Source organism: Physeter macrocephalus, chromosome 9 (assembly GCF_002837175.3).
Source record: "Physeter macrocephalus isolate SW-GA chromosome 9, ASM283717v5, whole genome shotgun sequence".
Classification (NCBI taxonomy): domain Eukaryota; kingdom Metazoa; phylum Chordata; class Mammalia; order Artiodactyla; family Physeteridae; genus Physeter; species Physeter macrocephalus.
In genome coordinates, this window is record NC_041222.1 from 19918911 (window position 1) to 19928968 (window position 10058).

The following is a 10058-nucleotide window of genomic DNA, read 5'->3' on the forward strand; positions in this document are numbered from 1 at the left end:
GAATATGTATTAAGCACCTGTTGTGTGTTGAGTATTGAATTAAATGCTGTGGGGAAGGAAAAAGACTAGATGCCTCTTCTTGAGATTGTCAATGTCTTCGTATTTCTGTATCAGCCTCTTTGCTGCTAGCCTTCTTAGAATTAGTAGGAAAGACTTGTGAGCAGCCCAGTATTACATATAATATGAATTTATTTAAAGCTGTTTCTATTAATAAAATAAATTGTTTTTTATTACTAAAACACATAAACATATAAGTTTAATATATATCCATTATATACCTTTTTAGATATCCTCTATTAATTGGCTTTCTTTATGTTTTGCATTTGAAAGTGAATTCTAGTGCCAATGACATTTAAAAACCTGTCAATAATAAAAGCAATTATTTCCTGAAATAGGCTTGGCAAGTCTATTCCTTTGAATAATCCTTGTGCCTCACAATTGGAGTTGGGGGGAAACATTTGGGGGAGATATTTCTGGACCTTTTGCTAATTGTTTTGGATTTTTATTATGAAATATGGCTGATTTCTTTCCTAGGTGTAAGTCTAAACACCTTTTACCTTTAGGCACTAGTGCGCTTAGTCTGTGACACGTTTTTCCATGAAGTTCCTCTTTCAAATGAACACGCATTATCTGATGCTCTCCAATGGAATTCTCTTCCTCTCTGCAAGTTGTCATAGACACCTACTAGCAGAGTAATCAAGTCACTTTTTAATCTGTATTAGCTTTACTTGACCATCTTTAATTGCTTTTGCAGCATCTTTATAATTTGTTATTTTAAAATTTATTCTCAATATTGTATTGCGGGCCAGAGCATTAATGTAAGGGGCTTGTAGGATGTATCCAAACCCAGGGGGCCTATTGGCTCTTCTGTCCCTTGTTAGGTCCTTTAGGATATAGTTTAGGATTTCCGCAAACACACTTTATGATCGAAGCTCAGATGTCCCTCTGTCTCTTATGAAGGTTGACAGACACATAGCTTATGGGAAATCAGCATTATTCAGATTAAAATTTCTTCTGAAAAATGTAAGTTGACTTCTCAAGATAGCTTAATAATGTAAGCTAGAAGTGGGCTTACTAGAAGTGGGGTTACTAGTTCCATTCCTAGAAGTGGGCTTCATATTCAAGGTGATTTTCTTTTTATATAGACGCTGAATATTAAGAAATATGGTTCCCAATTTTCCTACTACGTTGGTGTCATCAGAAGTTCTCACTCAGCACAAAATAAAACTAAAACTAGTTAGTGAAAAGTCATAACTTGACAGGCTGCTTCAGTATAATTCCTGTTTCATAGTGTTTTTCATTGAATAATGGTCCTGAGCCTGTAGGTGTTTTGGAATGGAGCCTGTTGGTAGATTCATGTGACTAGAGTCTCGTTTGTGATTACCTCTTCAATGAGAGCTAGGCCCTCATTTGGTTGGTTAATATGGCAGCTGAGCCTGCGTGTCCGGAGCCTGTGCTCCAAAACGGGAGAGGCCACAGCGGTGAGAGGCCCGTGTACCACCCACAAAAAAAAAAAAAAGTATCCAGGGAAATGGTATGGGCCTGGTAAAATTTTAAACTACTGGTTTGGTCTTTACCTGTCTTTGGATTTTTTCATTTCTTCTTTTTATGAATCTTTGGGTGGGATTCTTAGTGTATTAATTTTCAATCTTTTTTTTTTCAATATTTGAATTTTATTTTATATTTTTATACAGCAGGTTCTTATTAGTCATCCATTTTATACACATCAGTGTATACATGTAATCCCAATCTCCCAATTCATCACACCACAACCACCACCCCCTGCCGCTTTCCCCCCGTGGTGTCCATACGTTTGTAGTAAAATTTTAATCTTCTAATTTCCAGTGTTTATATCCAAGAGCTCCTTTTTTACCCCTTTTTCCAGAATGTTTTTTTCCCCACTCTCTTCAGAAATATTATCTTCTTTTTGTTTCATGGGTTCAATATTTCTGTCTCTCTGGGGACATTGATTATAGGTGTTTTCTTTTTAAATATTGTTGTTTTAAGTCTTCATTTGAGTTTTATTTTGTTTTCTATCTATTTTTTCTGCCTCTGGTACTGGAGTTATTCCTGAAATGTTTTTGTATTTGTCTATCAGCTCATATTTTGAAGCTGGACTATAAAAAAGTTTGAAAGCTCTGTGAGTATGGGTGGGTCTTGCCAAGTAATGGGCTTTAGTGTAGGGTGATCTGACTGGGCAGTTTCCTTCAGTAGATGCCCATCACCCCACTGTTATTATCTATAAGTTATTTCTCTTGTCTAGTCAAGTTTTCCCTGCAAGGAAACTTCTGGTGTCCCGCCTGTGAGGTCTAATCTTTGTTGCCAGGTTCTTGAGGCTAAAGAGAGAAGGAGGCCAGAGATCTCAATATTTGGTAGTATCTTTCAAGAATATATATAATATATATATACATACATACATACATATATATATATCGTTTAGGCTAATTTGCTGTTACAAATTGACACCAAAAGCGTATTATGACTCAAACACTAATGAATTTTATTTTTTATGAGAAACCAGAGTGTATTTACCTACTTGGCAGGCAGCTCTTTTATACATGATAAGGACCAGACTTCTTCCACACTGTGGCTTGGCCACCCCCTAGAGCCTCATCATTAACTGCATCCAACCAAGAGAAAGATAGAGGAAACTTCCAAGAATATTTCCAAAAGGAGAATGCTTACAAGATAGGAGTAAAATTTATGGCTACAACTTAGAATTAGGTAAACATTGTTAAGTACTGTTAGGTGCCTAAGACAATCTCCTATTATTTTCTCACAGGTTTTAATTATCCTGAAAATGCTATAAGTTAAATTTTATCTCCATTTTATGAGTGAAAAAGGTGAGATTTTGAGAGATTAATTTCCTCAGGTTCACTGCTGCTATGTGGCCCAGCCAGGACCACTTTTTAATTATTGCCATCTGGTCCAATGAGTGTGAAAGTGCATTTTACACTGTATATAACAAATAGGTATCAGTTAAAGGGTGGAGGAAATTATATGAGGTGGGGAAAGGCAACAATCCACTTGATGATGTCTCTGCTTGGTTTTGTCCAAAGGTCACGCTCATCAAATCTGCAGAAGGAAGTGGGAGAGATGGATCCAACGCTGGCCGAGCTGCATAGGAGGGCAGTAGCTCTACGTGTAAACTCCAGATGCTTGTACTTTGGTGACATCACTGGGTAAGTACTTTCTTTGTGCTGCATCATTGTGTGGCCACTAGGTGGTGGTATAAACTAGTTTCCTTCATTAGGCCTCTAGAAGTGTGCGCTATTTTTGTTATTTTTAAGTTCCTGTAAGTTAACCTGTAGGTATTTAGAGTGGAGTTATCTTACAGTTCTTCTTTTTTTGTTATATGGTATTATGTATTGAAGAGAAAAATTTCAGTAAAGATGAATTACTTTCAAAACTTTTATGAGTTGCTTTATTATTAATATAAATAAATGGTAATGAAGTAACAAATTTTCATTCATTGTTTCTTAGCAAGTATCCTACTCATATCAGTGAATATGTATTAAGCACCTGTTGTGTGTTGAGTATTGAATTAAATGCTGTGGGGAAGGAAAAAGACTAGATGCCTCTTCTTGAGATTGTCAATGTCTTCGTATTTCTGTATCAGCCTCTTTGCTGCTAGCCTTCTTAGAATTAGTAGGAAAGACTTGTGAGCAGCCCAGTATTACATATAATATGAATTTATTTAAAGCTGTTTCTATTAATAAAATAAATTGTTTTTTATTACTAAAACACATAAACATATAAGTTTAATATATATCCATTATATACCTTTTTAGATATCCTCTATTAATTGGCTTTCTTTATGTTTTGCATTTGAAAGTGAATTCTAGTGCCAATGACATTTAAAAACCTGTCAATAATAAAAGCAATTATTTCCTGAAATAGGCTTGGCAAGTCTATTCCTTTGAATAATCCTTGTGCCTCACAATTGGAGTTGGGGGGAAACATTTGGGGGAGATATTTCTGGACCTTTTGCTAATTGTTTTGGATTTTTATTATGAAATATGGCTGATTTCTTTCCTAGGTGTAAGTCTAAACACCTTTTACCTTTAGGCACTAGTGCGCTTAGTCTGTGACACGTTTTTCCATGAAGTTCCTCTTTCAAATGAACACGCATTATCTGATGCTCTCCAATGGAATTCTCTTCCTCTCTGCAAGTTGTCATAGACACCTACTAGCAGAGTAATCAAGTCACTTTTTAATCTGTATTAGCTTTACTTGACCATCTTTAATTGCTTTTGCAGCATCTTTATAATTTGTTATTTTAAAATTTATTCTCAATATTGTATTGCGGGCCAGAGCATTAATGTAAGGGGCTTGTAGGATGTATCCAAACCCAGGGGGCCTATTGGCTCTTCTGTCCCTTGTTAGGTCCTTTAGGATATAGTTTAGGATTTCCGCAAACACACTTTATGATCGAAGCTCAGATGTTCCTCTGTCTCTTATGAAGGTTGACAGACACATAGCTTATGGGAAATCAGCATTATTCAGATTAAAATTTCTTCTGAAAAATGTAAGTTGACTTCTCAAGATAGCTTAATAATGTAAGCTAGAAGTGGGCTTACTAGAAGTGGGGTTACTAGTTCCATTCCTAGAAGTGGGCTTCATATTCAAGGTGATTTTCTTTTTATATAGACGCTGAATATTAAGAAATATGGTTCCCAATTTTCCTACTACGTTGGTGTCATCAGAAGTTCTCACTCAGCACAAAATAAAACTAAAACTAGTTAGTGAAAAGTCATAACTTGACAGGCTGCTTCAGTATAATTCCTGTTTCATAGTGTTTTTCATTGAATAATGGTCCTGAGCCTGTAGGTGTTTTGGAATGGAGCCTGTGGGTAGATTCATGTGACTAGAGTCTCGTTTGTGATTACCTCTTCAATGAGAGCTAGGCCCTCATTTGGTTGGTTAATTCTTTCCTCTTTCCTATCTAGCTGCCTTTCTCATTTTTAAACAGGTTTTAATAAACATTGATTATTCTCAAATCATGTATCCTATTCCTGTCCGCCTCTCTTTCAGAGAATGTTGGTGATACCTATTTCACAGACAAGAGAACATCAGATTCTAATATACCTGATATTTCATCAGAGCTGTTATATATATTATGTCATTTACTTATCTCTTTCTTACTTATTCTCTTTCATTTCACCTTGTGAGGTTGATTTTCCATTTCATAGATTAAAACAAAAACAACAAACAAGAAGCTCAAAGAAGCTAAGTGACTGACAAAGGGTAACAAAATGAGTAGTTTAGAGCTGGTTCACTCATTTTAATTACTTTCCTATAATCCAGTGTTACAGGATACCATAACTTAGTTTTTGATATTTAAGTGTTCCCATATGTTTATTTTATAAATAATGCTTCAGTGAATAACTTTGTGTGGATCTCCTTGGTCATACACCTGTAAGTGGAATTAATGAGTCAACTTCATACATTTTTGTAGATTTTTAAATTGATTTATATTCCCACTGTCAGTGAAAAGGATTTCCTCTTTCTCCATATTCTTGACAGTTCTTGTAATGGTTTAATATTTTCATATCTCTTGGCTGAGAAATATCTCATTGATTTAATATACATTTCTCTGATTTCATGTGAATTGAGCCTCTTTTCATAATTTTATATTCCATGCTGTTTTCCTTTTCTTTGAGGTCCTGTTTATATCCTTTGCCCAATTTTCTGTTATGTTGTTTATCTTAGTAATCTGATAGCTTAAAAAAAAACCAATCTGGATACTAATCCTCTTTTGTTGTATTTGTTACTGATATAATCTTTCATTTGTGTTAATATTTAAACCTTCCTAATGATGCATTTTTGCCATATAGATGTTTCTAAATTTGAATTAGTAGTTTTTTATGTTTTATGGGCTCATTTGAGATAATGCTTTTCCTATCCCTGTGTATGAAGACATTTTCCTGTAGATATTTTACAGTTTTGCTTTTGGCATTTGATTTGTCTCAAATTTATTTTGGTCACAGTGTGAGGTGGAGGTTTAATTTGATCTTTATTTTTCCCTTTAATATTAGTAGTCCATTACCAAAGCACAATTTATTAAATATTTCATCCATTCCCTACTGATTTGCAATGCCATATTAAGTGTCATTTATTTAGGATATAAACTTCCACATATGCCCAGGCTATTTCTGAATACTCTATTTCTTTGACATATTTATGTTTACTTGTACCAGTGCTATGCTATCTGAATTATTGTAGCTTTATCATCCATCTTGACATTTAGTACCGTAAATTTGTAGCTCTTATTCTTACATTTTCTTGGCTATTCTTGGTCTTTACTATTCAAGTTGAATTTGGGAGTAAACTTAAGAAATTTAAAAAAAATCCTAATTTCATTTTGATTGGAATTACACTAACTTTATAGAGAAATTTGGGATGAATTTATATAGTTATTCTTGAATTTCTTAACATGAACAAAATAAAGCTCCCCAATTTGTGGGAGGTTTTCTTCTATGTGTTTTAAAGAAGAGTTATACTTTTCTTCAAAAATTCCTTATACAGATTTTATAGATTTATTTGTGAGCACTTTATACTTTTGTTGGTGTTGTGAGTTGCTTTTTAAAGTACATTGTCTAACCAATTATAACTGCTGCACAAAATACCATTGAATTTTTTATATTGATCATGTATTTAGAAGTCTTCCTAGATCCTCTTATTCATTTAAATTTTAAGATTTTCCTTTTATAGATTTTTTTTCTTACTTTCTATGTAGACAACCTTATTTTCAGCAAATAATGATAATTTTGTTTCTCCCTTTCCAGTCTTCATACCTCCTCTCCTTCCCTTCCTCCTTCTCTCCCTCCTGCCCTTTCTTCTCCCCTTCCTTCCTATTTTTCTCTTTCTTTTCTTTCTTTGCTTTCTCTCTTCCTTTCTCCTTCTCTTCTCTCTCTGTCTTTCTCTCTCTCTCTCTTTCACTGGGTAGGATTTCTGTGCAATGATGAATTTGTTTGGAACTTTAAGGGAACTTGTTAGTTATAAGTTTTTTGATAAATACTCTTTATCAGCTTAAAGGAGTTTTTTTTTCTGTTTTTAGTTTGCTAAGTTTTTAATTTTTAAAAAATTGTGAATGCCTGTTGAATTTAAAACTTTTCCTGAATTTGCTAAAAACATCATTTGTTTTTATTCTTTAATTGATATTGTGGTGAATTACATTAACATATTTTTATAATGATAAGACTTCCTTACATCCCTGGTATAAACCCTGCCTAGATGTTAGGTATTATTATTTTGTACATTGTTAGATTCTGTTTGCTATTATTTTATATAGAATTTTTCTGTCTATGTTTGTAAGTGTGATTGGCTCATAATTTTTCCTTTCTCATATTGTCGTTCAGTTTTCATTTCAGTGTTATTTCAGGCTTATAAAAAAGAGTTGGGGGAGGTTCCCACTCACTTTTTATATTTTATGAAACAATTTGCATATGATAAGGGCTACCTGTTTTTGAAAAGTGTATTAAAAGTATCCAGGGAGGGCTTCCCTGGTGGCGCAGTGGTTGAGAGTCCGCCTGCCAATGCAGGGCATGCGGGTTCGTGCCCCGGTCCGGGAGGACCCCACATGCCGCCGAGCGGCTGGGCCCGTGAGCCATGGCCGCTGGGCCTGCGCGTCCGGAGCCTGTGCTCTGCAGCGGGAGAGGCCACAGTGGTGAGGGGACCGCGTACCGCAAAAAAAAAAAAAAAAGCTATAGACCAATCCAGGGCCTGGGACCCCTGCCGCCTCCACAGTTTGCAACTAATCATAGGAATTGGGCCCAGGCAGTAGGCTGGACCTGAACTACTACAGCTCCCATGTCCTCTCTGAAATGGTACCCTGCCTCATGGAGATTGTGTGGGATACATTAAGAATTCCACCTGGGGCTTTCAATCATACCACAGGCAGTCAAACTTGGCCCAGAGGAAAGAAAGGGCTTGAAGTTTCTCTTAGTCCTATCCCCAAAAGACTATTTCATTTCTACTCTACAGACAACTAAGGTACTTTTGCTCTTTTGTACATTCTGAATTTTGTGTCCTTTTTCTCCCCTCCTATCTCCTGAAGGAAAGTCATCGTGTAGGTTTGCTCCATTTGGTTCCTCTGATCCTGGATCTTCCTGTCAGAGCTTATATTGTTCCCGTTGGAGGTTTTCTTGATATCTGACTGGCACCTAAATTTCCTGTCTCGTTGGGCCACAATCGACTTGACTTGTATTTCCCCTCCCATACATCCCTACTACTGGTCTCTCTGCCGTCTGGAATGAATGTCTTATCAGTCAAGTCAAGCTACATTATGGTGCAATAACACACGATCTTGATATTTTAGTGGTTTACAACAACGAACGTTGTTTTCTGATTTAATTTCTCATTCATGTTCTGTTCCACGTCATCTTTATCTCAGGGCTTGGACTGAAGGAGCAATCCCTACCTGTGACACACTTGTAATTTTACAGCAGAGAGAAAAGCAGTGGCAGAACCATGCACTAGCTTTTAAAGCTCTGCTAGAAGTGTCACATGTCCCTTCTACTCACATTAGTCAAAGAAAGTCAGAAAGCCAACCCTAATATTGGTGTGTGGAAAATATAATCTTCTCTTAGTATAATCCCTCCTGTAATATAATCCTCCCCTGCTGGGAGGGGCTGGCAGGGTGGAGCTGGACTTGTGTTTGTTTTTACAAACTGATACAAATTAAATTCTAACTTTATGGACATCTAGGAGATTCAAGTTAGCAGTGATCTGCTCCACCCTTCTTCCCTTTTTACTTTTGCAGCCTCCCTGTTTTCACTGGCCATTCTACCCATTTTCCTTCTGTCACTCAAGCCATAATCAGCTTCTTGTGTTAGGGAGTGTTCTAATTTCATCCTTTTACATGTAGCTCTCCAGTTTTCCCAGCACCACTTATTGAAGAGACTGTCTTTTCTCCATTGTATATCCTTGCCTCATTTGTCATAGACAGGTTGACCATATGTGTGTGGGTTTATCTCTGTGCTTTCTATCTTGTTCCATTGATCTATATTTCTCTTTTTGTGTCAGCACCATATTGTCTTGATGACTGTAGCTTTGTAGTATAGTCTGAAGATAGGGAGTCTGATTCCTCCCACTCTGCTTTTTTCCCTCAAGACTGCTTTGGCTATTCGGGGTCTTTTGTGTCTCCATAAAAATTTTAAGATTTTTTTTTTTTAGTTCCATAAAAAATGCCATTGGTAATTTGATAGGAAGAATCCTTGCATCCCTGGGATAAATCCCACTTGATCATGGTGTATGATCCTTTTAATGTGTTGTTGGATTCTGTTTGCTAGTATTTTGTTGAGGATTTTTGCATCTATATTCATCAGTGATATTGGTCTGTAATTTTATTTTTTTGTAGTATTTTTGTCTGTTTTTGGTAACATGGTGATGGTAGCCTCATAGAATGAGTTTGGGAGTGTTCCTTCCTCTGCAATTTTTTGGAGGAGTTTGAGACCTCTGCTGTGGCCTCTCCCGTTGCAGAGCACAGGCTCCGGACGCGCGGGCTCAGCAGCCATGGCTCACGGGCCCAGCCGTTCCGCGGCATGTGAGATCCTCCCAGACCGGGGCGCGAACCCGGTTCCCCTGCATCGGCAGGCGGACGCGCAACCACTGCGCCACCAGGAAAGCCCCTTGTTGGAAGATTTTTAATCAGAGTTTCAATTTCATTACTTGTGAGTGGTCTGTTCAAATTTTCTATTTTTTCCTGGTTCAGTCTTGGAAGGTTATACCTTTCTAAGAATTTGTCCATTTCTTCCCGATTGTCCATTTTATTGTCATAGAGTTGCTTGTGGTCGTCTCTTAGGATGCTTTGTACTTCTGTGGTGTCTGTTGTAACTTCTCCTTTTTCATTTCTAATTTTATTGATTTGAGTCCTCTCCCTCTTTTTCTTGATGAGTCTGGCTAATTGTTTATCAATTTTGTTTATCTTCTCATAGAACCAGCTTTTAGTTTTATTGATCTTTGCTATTGTTTACTTTGTTTCTATTTCATTTATTTCTGCTCTGATCTTTATGATTTCTTCTGCTAACTTTGGGTTTTGTTTTTTCTTCTTTCTC

The 10058-nt window shown here is 36.4% G+C and overlaps 1 long non-coding RNA gene across 1 annotated transcript in view; it reads left to right on the forward strand.

The window, feature by feature from the left end:
• Positions 1-3069: 3069 nt before the first annotated feature.
• The window catches only part of LOC114486857 (uncharacterized), a 38219-nt gene continuing 31230 nt past the window's right edge, over positions 3070-10058 (forward strand). Inside the window, exon 1 of the long non-coding RNA XR_003681177.1 lies at positions 3070-3182. This is a non-coding gene — a long non-coding RNA (uncharacterized lncRNA). The remainder of the gene's footprint in view (positions 3183-10058) is intronic.